The sequence below is a fragment of the Ochotona curzoniae genome, unplaced genomic scaffold (assembly GCF_017591425.1).
Source record: "Ochotona curzoniae isolate NIBS_2020 unplaced genomic scaffold, NIBS_Ocur_1.0 contig_2927, whole genome shotgun sequence".
NCBI lineage: Eukaryota > Metazoa > Chordata > Mammalia > Lagomorpha > Ochotonidae > Ochotona > Ochotona curzoniae.
This window is the reverse complement of record NW_024465654.1, coordinates 562,652-571,369: the sequence shown is the minus strand read 5'-3', so window position 1 is coordinate 571,369 and position 8,718 is coordinate 562,652.

Here is an 8,718-nt window from a genome sequence, read left to right as displayed (position 1 = left end):
TAGTGTGTGGGGTTTCTCGGTGTCAGCCCTAGTGCCAGGCCACATGGTCACCCCTCCCACCACCCTCCATGACTATTCCATAAAAACGCAGATGTGGTACTGGTAGTGAATTACTTGCAAAACACGAGTTAAAATAAGATTTCCTGGGCCCGGTGTGATGGCCTAGCGGTTTAAGTCCTCGCCTTGAACACACCCCGGGATCCCATATGGGTGCTGGTTCTAATCCTGGCAGCTCCACTTCCCATTTAGCTTCCTTCTTGTGGTCTAGGAAAGCAGTTGAGGACAGCCTAAAGCCTTCGGATCCTGCACCCACATGGGAGACCTGGAAGAGGTTCCTGGCTCCTGGCTTCGGATCAGCACAGCACCAGCCATTGTGGTCATTTGGGGAGTGAATCATCGGACAGAAGATCTTCCTCTCTGTCTCTCCTCCTTTCTGTATATCTGACTTTCCAATAAAAATAAATACATCTTTAAAAAAAAGATTTCCTAACTGTAGGACTTCTCAGAAGTTTCATGTGTGGATTCGTCTTGTCCTGGGAGAAGCAGACACCGACCTGGGATTAGAGCCTGGCAAGGGGCTTTGGGGGCTGAAGCTGCCTAGGGAGAGCAGGAAGAGGAGTCAGTGCTGGGGGCAGAATCACCTGCCGGCCATGCTGGCCTGATCCTTGGGGGAAGGGGAAGAAGGGAGCGGAGGCGGGCCTCGGCGTGGGCCTGGGAAAGCTGCAGCCAGGCCTGCCCAGCCTGCCATCCTCCCAGCTCGGCCTGGAGACGCCTAGGGGCATCTGGCCTGAGTCTTAGAGGATGGTAGTTGGAGATGCTGGCCAGCTTTTTTATTTGTTTGCTTTTTTTTTTTTTTAAGATGTATTTGTGATCCTGTAAAGGTTGATTCATTTGAAAGGCAGAGTCACAGAGCTGAGAGAGCGAAATTGAGTGCACTGGCTCACTCACCAAATGGCTACAGCGGCTGTGCCAGGCTGACACCAGGAACCAGGAACTTCATTCGGGTCTCTCCTGTGGGTAGCAGGGACCCAAGGACTTGAGCCCTCCTCTGCGGCTCTCCCAGCCCCATGAGCAGGGAGCTGGATGCGAAGTGGAGTGGCTGGGACTCGTACTCCGCTATGGAACGCTGGCGTCACAGGTGGTGGCCTAACTGTAGTATTGTGATGTGTTCTCCTGTTTGATTTTTTTTGTTTGTTTTGTTTTTTTAAACAGGAACATCCATTAGCATGAAGTTTCGAGAGACTACAGGGTACAGTCTGCCTCTGCCCACCCCACCCCCTGCCCTGATCCACGTACTTGCCCCGGTACGCGAGGACGTGACCTTTCTCAGGGTTTCCCAGGGGAGACTCTCCCTCCTGGTCCGTGTCTGGGCGCCGTCTCAGGGCGAGCTGCTGGAGCCTGCAGCCAAGGTTTGCACATCACTTCCCATCAGGAGGATGGAATGGTCCGCAGACTGCTCACGCACAGGGACTGCGTCCCCAGGTCTTGGCTGGCGGTGGATGTGTTTTGTCTACTCCCGTCCTCCTCCCTTAGTCCAGGGGACAGTGATTTAGAAGGAAGCTATTTGGGTGAGTGTCACGGTACAGCGAGTGAAGCCTCTGCCTGGGACTCCTGCATCCTGTGTTGGGGTGCCAGTTCAGCCGCCAGCCGTTCTGGGTCCCATCCAGCTCCTGCTTCTGCCTCTGGACGCTGCAGAGGACGGTTCGAGTACTTGAGAGACCTGGATCATGTCCCTGCTTTCTGAGTTCAGCCTGGACCAACCCCCAGCTGTTGTGCCTGTTTGGGGGAGTGAACTGGTGGGTGGATGATCTCTCTGTTACTCTTCTTTTCAAATAAGTAAGTCACTTTAAAAATTATTTATTTGAAAAGCAGAGTTATGGGGAAAGAGAGTAAGAACTGGGGTTGGTATAGTGGTTTAGTAGGTTAAGCTGCTGCTTCCAATGCTGGCATCCCATAGGAGTCCCATGTTGAGTCGCAGCCATTCAGTTTGCAGTCCAGCTCCTGAATGGCCCTGCGAAGGCAGAGGATGGCCCAGGTGTCTGGGCTTAGGCCATTCATGTGGAAGACCCAGCAGGGGTTCCAGGATCCTGGCTTTAGCCTGGCCCAGCCCCGGACATGGTGGGCATGTATCAAAATTGTCAAGTAGTTTTCAAACTTACTTGGCTACACACTTTAAAATATGTGAAATCCATCATAGGTCAGTTTTACTTCAGCAAAGCTATCTGAAGGACACTGCGTAATACAGACACACATGTGCCAGCCGGGGCCGTTTCCTCACAGCAGCGGGACAGCCCATGAGACAATGGAACGGATGAGGCCCAGAGGGGCCAGGTAAGGCTTTTATACTAATTCTGAAAGAGAGGACTAGAGGCAGTTCTGGCTTCGGCCACAATGACCTTAGCCCGTTTCTTTGAAGTCAGCCGACACTGGCTGTGTTGGATTGCCCAGAAATTTCCACAGACTAATGGCAGGAAGTGAAGTTGTGGTCTAGGCTAGAGGCCTGATATTTATTTCCCAAGTACTTGTCTCTTACCTAAAAAAGCGTTTTAAGCAGAGGCAGAAATAGGGCCATGTTCACTAAGAGAGGGTCTGCAAGGGAAAAGGGTGAGATGGGGGGCTTGCTGGCTACCTGGCTACTCTGTGTCCCTCGTCAGCCCCCAGAGGGGAGTTGGCTGCGAGCTCCATCCCCCACAGATCCCAGGTAAGGGGAGGTACTTCCTGGAAGCCAGCCATTGGAGATACAGGACTGCATAGATGGGGCAGTCCTGCCAGCCAGCTGCCTACCGAAGGCCATGTCAAGGCCAGTGAGGCTTCCGGGAAGCGGACGAGCAGGTCGCGGCTGCGCCTGCCTGCGCCTGCCTGCGCCTGGGAGCTGGGCCCTGAGCCTGCCTTGCTGCATGGCCGGGACAGCTTGGACCACCCCTGGAGGGACATGCAGGAAGCAGACTCCCCTGAAGGCCAAGGCAGGGGCTGAGCAGACACGTCCTAACTCTGTCCCGATCCGTGGATCCATGCCCGCGGTGTGTGTGTGTGTGCAAACTCTGGCTCTCGGGAGCCTTGTGGGTATAATCCGAGCCCCTGACTTGAGAACCTCGCCGGTGAGTGCTGTGGGCTCTGGATGCCCTGGCCTTGCAGGAGATGACACCCCGGTGCCACCGCCACACATACAGGGCAGTGTACGTATACCATATATACTTCAGACCTGGATTCTGGGCAACCTGAAACACGTTCCCCATGGACTGACTGGACACACAATGCATCGTTCCTGGGATGACAGGTTCTGTAGTTGCCCTAAACCCTGGGGCAAGGGCCAAAGGCTCAGACCTTCTGCTATTCTGTCAGCAGTACCAGGCCTCCTGTGGCACAGCCAACAGTGGAGGAGGACAAGTGAACCTGGCACAGAAGGTTGGCGATGGGCACCTGAGCCTCCTAAGCCCTGGTCTCCCTCTCGCTGGTGGAGGAAGTCATTGCTTCAGGTTTTAGCATGTGAGAACCACGGCCTCAACCTGGGGACTGTCACCATCTAGAGGAAGGGGAACCATGTGCACACTGGTCTCAGCTCTGTGTGTGTGTGTGTGTGTGTGCACGAGAGGACTTGGGTGTGTCTGTGCATCCCTGGGGAGGGACTCAAGAGTGTGTGCTGTGTGTGTGCCCATGTGGGGACTCAGGAGTATGTACTCCTGTGTGTGTATGTATGGTGTGTGTATGCCTGGGGACTCAGGAATGTTTGCTCATGTGTGTGTGTCCATGGGGACTCAGGGGGGTGTGCTTGGGGCACTGTCTTGGCTTGTGCCTGACTGGAGGAGGGCCTGTGCTTGGCAGGTGGCAGAAGCTGGACAAGGCCGGTTCTCCTTTCTCCCTCCCCGCTGCATCCTGGGCAGGAAGGACTGCAATGCAGTTCGTGCAGCCCATGGCGTCGGGGTCACTGTGAGCATCACACTTCCTGCCTTACCTGCCGCTCATCCACGCTGGACAGTTCTGAACTCAAATCCTTATATATATATATATTTTAAGATTTATTTATTTTTATTGGAAAGTCAGATATACAGAGAGGAGGAGAGACAGAAAGATCTTTCGTCCGATGATTCATTCTCCAAGTGACCACAATGGCCAGTACTGCGCCAATCTGAAGCCAGGAGTCAGGAGCTTCTTCTAGGTCTCCCAAGTGGGTGCAGGGTCCCAAGGCTCTGGACCGTCCTTGATTGCTTTCCCAGGCCTCAGGCAAGCAGCCAGATGGGAAGTGGGGCTGCCGGGATTAGAACTGGTGCCCATATGAGATCCGGGGGTGCATTCAAGGCGAGGACTTAAGCTGCTAGGCTGTCACGCTGGGCCCAAATTCTTAGATTGTTACAGGCTGTGCATTCTTGGAGAGTTTACCTGCGGCTCTGTTTGCTCATTTGAAAACAGGAGATAAAAGCCCTGGGGTCCGGGCGAGGTTATTGCACGAGGACATGATCTCAGCACGGAGGCTCTGGGGAGACGGGGCTGCCATGCCACATGACACACAACCCAGCCACGGCTTTGGAGGCTCACAGATCAAGGCTTGGAGGGTGTCCTGGTCCTGGTCCCTCCCCCTCTTCGTTCAGCCTCCTGTGAGTCCCAGGGCAGCCCAGAGCATCATGTGACAAGGATCACCATCTGTGTGTTTATGTTTGGGGTCTGTCACAGAGCCACCAGGATGCAGTCAGGGAGGCCCCACTCCAGACCCCATCTGGTCCAACCACACCTTGAAAGGCCCCACCTCCAAGCACCATAATTGGATCAGGTTCCCCTGCTCTTAGTGTCAGGACTTTTGGAACCAAGCGGTTAACAGTGGTCCTTGGGGACCATGCAAACAGCGTGCACGCTCCCGGAGCTCCCGGGCGGGAAGGGGCGAGGAGACTGGTGACTCAGTGAACAATGTAGGGCAGTGTGTCCTCGGGTGCTTCAGTGGGAGCATGACTGTATGGGACAGGAATGCAAGGAAGGGATCCATTAGGGTGGCCGAGCTGGGCCTCGCGGAGGAGCTGGAGCAAAGGGAGGAGAGAGGAGATCGTAACAGCAGGCCACCCAGGAGCCCGCATGGCAGTGCCCACAGAGCCTGGCCAAAAGAAAGAGCCCTCCCCTGGCGAGGTGCTCTTGTGTGCATAGTGGGCGGGAGACCAAAGGAGTGGGGGCAGCTAAAGGGCTGGCCTGATGAAGCCACCACTTTGGGTCACATTTCTGCTTGGGGTAGTTCGTCGGTGTGGTCGTGGGAGTCTGGGGCCCCCGGGGCTCCCAGTCACTGCCACCCCTCTTTCCCCCATCCCCAAGTCCTCCGGCCCTTCCTCAGCCCCGGCAGCCTCCCTGTTTGATCTGGGCACACTGCTTGCTGGTCGCTTCCTGCTCACTCCCCAAAGCAACCCCTGGTTTCCTGTGTCGCACCCCAGGGGCATCATAAAGCCCCCGCTGGATGACTCACCGAGCAGCCTGCTGACGAGAGGAGCCTGCCAACAGCGGACAGCATGTGCCGTGATGCTGGAAGGTCATTGCCTGTACCTTCCACGTCTAGGTGAGCGCTGGGGAGCACTCAGTGGCTCCAGCCATTCATTCTGTGGAGCTGAGGGATTGCGGAATGGAACATAACATCACTCGGCCGAGGCAGGGGAGTCATGGAGGGGAGGGGTTCCCTTCCCAAGCACTTCAAGGGGTCAGACCTAAGGAGGCATGGAGAGCCTGGGCAGGGGGCTGGTAGTCCTGGTCCTCCCAGAACCATCCGTGGACCCCACCAACACCTGGGCCTCTCTCTCGTTCCTCTCCTTAGTTCCCACTCTGTTATAGATCTGCCTCTCTGCTCTCCAGCAGACACAGTGCTGGCCTGAGGATGGGGCCTGCGGCAGGCTCGGCCTGTGCCCAGCGCCCTCGCCCCTTTCCACAGCCACGGTTCTGGTCGCCTTGGCCCCTCAGTTCCCCTAGCACCTGTCAGTGGTCAGGACCCTGGCAAGAAGTTATGACAAGTTTCTTTAAATGGTTCGAGGAGCCCAGGTTGATTATGGGTGAACTCGCCTCCTGGAAGGATCAGCAAGCCGACCCTCCGCCTAGGCCACCCCGTGGTGGCTTTCTGCACTATTGGCAAGAAACTGTGTCCCTCATCACTGGTGCGATTATTAGGGTCATTTGGGAACAGTGTGAGCTGGGCTGAGGATGAACCTTGGAGTTGAACTAAGGGGATCGGGTCCAGGCTCAGGGACTGCAGAGCTGGCGATAGCTGAGGGGCAGGAGAAGGGGGCTGTGCGTGGACCGCAGCCCCCTACGGGTGAGCACACTCGCCCATGGCTGCCTCGCCAGGAGTTCCCTGAAGGAGCCATTGGCCAAAAATTAAACACGAGCGCATCGTTTCCCATGGCAAGCATCTTCCTCTGGCTCTACTCAACACCTGACAACCTGCCGACCTCCCCAGCAACGCCAGGAGCCAGGGGGCCGGCTGGGATCCTCGTGGCGAGACCCCTGTGAGACCCAGAAACCCGCACTCAGTGGACCCAGCCGGGTCCTCTCCACACCTCATCCTCCCACCCGACCTCAGACACCGCTGTCTCCCAGCCACGGGCCGTTCGGGACCCGTGGATGTGGACCGTGTTCCTGTGGTGCGTTGTCACAACATGGTCAGTGTCTGATCCACTCATATTCCAGCTGCCTTGGGGATTCAGGAGGAATTCACACAGCTGACAGTGTCTTCCCTGCCTCCAGGTGTAGGGACCCTAATGCTCCACATCTTTCCACACACTCCCTCCTGATATTTTTATGTTCATGTTGCCTGGATTTTAGTTTCACATTCTTTATAGATCTCCAAGTTTGGTCTTTATGTCACAGCATCAGGATCATTGTTGCTTTCTATAGTCAAGGCTCGGTCACTGACCCACAGGGTCACCAGTCCTTAGCTCACCTTTCCTGCCTGCAGCTGTCCCCTCCCTGAAGGAGTCACTTTGTCCCCTTCACCGAAGGCCTGTTAGTAGTAAACCTCTTCCTGTCCTTATCTGAACGTGTCTTTAAGATGAACCCAGTCATGCATTTCCTTGGGTTTATTATCTACTTTATTTTTTTTTAAGAAATATATTTTTATTTTTATTGCAAAGTCAGATATACAGAGAGGAGAGACAGAGAGGAAGATCTTCTGTCTGAAGATTCATTCCCCAAGTGACCGCAAAGGCCAGTACTGCGCTAATCCGAAGCTGGGAGCTAGGAGCTCTTCTGGGTCTCCAACAAGGGAGCAGGGTCCCAAGGCTTTGGGCTGTCCTCGACTGCTTTCCCAGGCCACAGGCAGGGAGCTGGATGGGAAGCTGGGTCGCAGGAATTAGAACCAGCACCCATATGGGATCCTGGCGCGTGCAAGGCAAGGACGTTAACCACTACGCTATTGCCCCAGGCCTGGGTTTATCTACTTTAAACCAGTGAACTGCCGCTGTTTCTCTCTTCCTTCTCTCTCTCGCTCTCGCTCTCTCTTTTTTGCAGAGATACAGACAAACAGAGAGAGAGAAAGAAAGTCCATCCACTGGCTCACTCCCCACATGGCCACAGTGCCGAGGATTTGGCCAGACCAAAGCCAGAAGCCAGGAGATTCTTCCAGGTCTTCCATGTGGGCACAGGGGCCCAAGCACTTGAACTATCTAATGCTGCTTTCCCAAGGCCGTTAACAGGGAGCTGGCTGGGAAGTGGAGCAGCACGACTCAAGCTGATGCTCATATGGGCTGCAGAGCACTGCGAGCAGTGACTCAACCGGCTGCACCACGGGGAGCTTCTAGAATATCTAACTTTTATAAAATTTGGAAAGGCTCCATCTATTAGTCCTTTTTTTTTTTTAAGATTTATTTTATTTTTATTGGAAAGTCAGGTATGTAGAGAAGAGGAGAGACAGAGAGGAAGATCTTCCGTCCATTGGTTCACTTCCCAAGTGGCCACAATGGCTGGAGCTGAGCCGATCTGAAGCCAGGAGCCAGAAACTTCTGGGTTTCCACGCGGGTGCAGGGTCCCAAGGTCTTGGGCTATCCTTGAGTGCTTTTCTAGGCCACAAGTGCTATTGTGCCGGGCCCCTGAAGTTACCTTTTAAAATACAAAATTATGGGGCCTGGCACAGTAGTCTAATGGCTAAAATGCTTGCCTTGCATGCGTCAAGATTCCATATAGACACTGGTTCTAATCCCAGCAACCCTGCTTCCCATCCAGCTCCCTGCCTGTGGCCTGGGAAAGCAGAGCAGTAGAGGACAGCCCAAAGCCTTGGGACCCTGCACCTGTGTGAGAGACCTGGAAGAGCTCCTGGCTCCTGGCTTTGGATTGGCTCAGCTTTGGCTGTTACAGCCACTTGGGGAGTGAACCATCAACTCTATAACTTTCAAATGAAGAATTTTCTAAAACAAGATCTGGAAAGGCATATTTACAGAGAGGAGGGACAGATATAGAAATCTTCTATCTGCTGGCTCACTTCCCAAATGGCCACAATGACCAGAGCTGGACGGACCTGAAGCCAGGAGCCTGGAGATTCCTCTGCGTTTCCCACATGAGTGCAGAGTCCCAAGGACTTGAGCCATGCCCTCCTGCATTTCCAGGCCACGGCAGGGAGCTGGATTGGAAGTGAAACAGCCAGGACTTTAAGCAGTTCTCGTATGGGATGATGGCACTGCAGATGGAAGCTTACGTTACTATCCCATGCTGCCAGTCCTAAATAAACAAATCTTAAAAAAAAAAAAGTCTGATCAAATAATTCCA